The sequence below is a fragment of the Adiantum capillus-veneris genome, chromosome 4, assembly GCF_014529385.1.
Source record: "Adiantum capillus-veneris isolate H3 chromosome 4, ASM1452938v2, whole genome shotgun sequence".
NCBI lineage: Eukaryota > Viridiplantae > Streptophyta > Polypodiopsida > Polypodiales > Pteridaceae > Adiantum > Adiantum capillus-veneris.
The window spans coordinates 146,383,450-146,385,987 of record NC_140934.1 but is presented as its reverse complement, the minus strand read 5'-3'; the positions used below and the strand labels follow the sequence as shown (position 1 = coordinate 146,385,987).

The 2,538-nt window shown below is 44.3% G+C and overlaps 1 pseudogene; it reads left to right on the top strand.

Annotated features, from left to right (window-relative positions):
- The first annotated feature begins 1,142 nt into the window (after positions 1–1,142).
- On the top strand, positions 1,143–2,171 carry LOC147460125 (uncharacterized; annotated as a pseudogene).
- The last annotated feature ends 367 nt before the right edge of the window (positions 2,172–2,538 follow it).

The window sequence follows — 2,538 nt, the reverse complement described above, 5'->3', positions numbered from 1 at the left end:
CTCAAATCCGACCTCGGATGAGCAGTTTATGGCCAAAACAGGCTCCAAAAACAGCGAAACCACAATTCTGGCTGCTCCTCCTCTTCTCTCCACGTTTTTCCTAGTCTTCTCTTAGTTTTTTCAGTTCCCACACTTAGCTTTGAACTACCCGAGCATTGTGAATAATTAAGTATGTAAATAGTTAACATCTAATTTTAGAAGCTATGTGCTTGGAAGCTCTCATCTAAGTTATGTGGCTCTGGCAGGTGATATTTCATCCTACAAAGTCTGCATAAAACTGATGGTACGTCATAGAGGTAGCCCCTCGTAGTGCACGGATGTATGAAGGCTACCATGTGCCAATCACAGCGGCATCAATGGAGGAGATCAGAGAAGATGCTCAGTCATAAGCCGTTGAGGTGGTGCCAGACGAGCATAAAGCTGCTACTCTCTATGGGGTGCATGCAAAGGATCTAGAAAATGAAACGGAGGACATCTGTTTAAACGGAGAGCTCTATATAGATATAGGAAGTTATGCTGAGCTTTGTGAGGATGAGAGAGAGACCTCCTAAAGCCATAAATATTGTATTTGAACAATTTTGCTTCGTTTTATAATATATATCGTATTCACATGGCTTTTTTTCCATTTTTGTGTATATGCATCATTGTATTTAATGGTCTTTGCATCCACTCCAGATACGTATGCTCTAGGTATGTTCTCACAAGCAGGGACGACGAGCACTGTGCTCCGAGTGCGATGGAGACTGAAGCTGCAATCGCAAAGGTCTGCTCAATATAGATGCTGCTCGTCCCACCGCTAGATCTAGTTGATCGGGTGAAAGAGACACTAAGAAGCACTACTACTGCTTTTTAGCGTCTCTTTCACCCTATCAATTAGATTTAGTGGTGGGGAAAGCAACTTCTATGAGAAGACTTTCGTGATGTAGCTTCAATCTCCATCGCACCCGGAGCGCAGTGCTTTTACAAATTCACAGAAATTCAACGAAATCTCTCTACACAGGAATTTCTCCCCCGTTACGACTCCTCTCTCTCTCTCTCTCTCTCTCTCTCTTTCTCTCTCTCTCTCTCTTTCTCTACTTGTCCATGTTTTCTTCTCCATTCATTCAATAGTAAGATTAAATGTTCGTGTGTTTAATGCAAGTATGGATGATGATGAGTTTCTTTCTTCTTTGCCACCCTAGCAGAGACAGTGGTACGTGGAGTGTCATCGCTCTGGAGCACTATCACGTGTTCCTAATCATTTAGTATCTCCCTCTATTTCAGAGCATTAAGCGCGCTCCAAAGCTTTGGTGTCAACGAGACGATCTTCACACTCGTCTAGGCACCGACGCTCTAGTGTTGGTGGCGGTGGTTGTTGTGGGGATGCCGCCGCCGATGCCTCGACACTGCCTCGTGTTCAACAAGGCTCTTTACCCTCCCCTTCTTTGCCTGCCCCCACACCAGCCACATCATCACTGTCTACACCAGGTTTTGCATGGCTGATGGCCGTTCCTAACAGCCACACACAACTAGTTACTCCTCTAGGAGTCACTCCAGTCGACACTCCTCGCTCTGGGGCCCAAACTCCAATGGAGACACCTAACGTCCGTACCCCCATCGACACGCCGCTAGAGACCCCTACCGGGACACCCAAATTCATGCCTCACTGGCAAGAGAACTTGCCTTACTCCGTCGACTTCAGTGGCGACATCATCTTGGATGATGAAGGCAAGAATGTGATCTTGTGCATGCGCGGTCTTTGCTCTCACGTGTTTAGACACTACATACTAAACAACTAGAGTGAAGTACCAAGTGATTTAAAAGACAGAGTCATCAACATGCCGCATGACTAGTTTCCTGTTTCAACACGGGATGACCACTTCAATGAAGACCCGACGAAGGTTCGAATGCGTGAATACTAAAAGCACAAGCGTTCCGAAGTGCAAAAAGAAATTAAGCATGGGTGGAACAGACGAGATTGGATAGCCAAAGAAGATTGGAAGAATGCAAAGAAAGCAACGTGCGAGAATCCCGACAAGTGGAAGTAACAAAAAGAGGCAGCCAAAGTGCGAGTAGAGACACGGAGCTTGCACCAATTGGGGAGCGACGGGTGGGCATCATTTGAGGCCGATTTTGTAAGTATTTTTGCATTTTTCTTTAGGTTTCATAGTTTAGGATTTAGGGGTTTTTAAATTCTAACATAATGGATTCTTTGTATGTTTTGACAGTGGTCGATGAGTGACAGGACGTGACACCACACCGTACAAGCGCGAGTACGTAGGCAGGAAGAGCTTAAATGCCCTGACGGACATTTAGAGTTCTCACATCGGCATGGTTAGTATTAGGGTTTACTCTTTTCTATTTGTTGTATTGTTTTATAAATATATGTTTATACTTACAGAAAGTTGTGTTATTGTTTTTTTTTTGGAGAATCCGATAAATACGCCACTTGGACGCGATGAGATGTCTGATTAGACGACGTCAGTCTAGCCGTAGTTAGATAACATTAATTTCCTTTTGTCATAGCATATGTATCATGAGATGACGTTTATACATCTT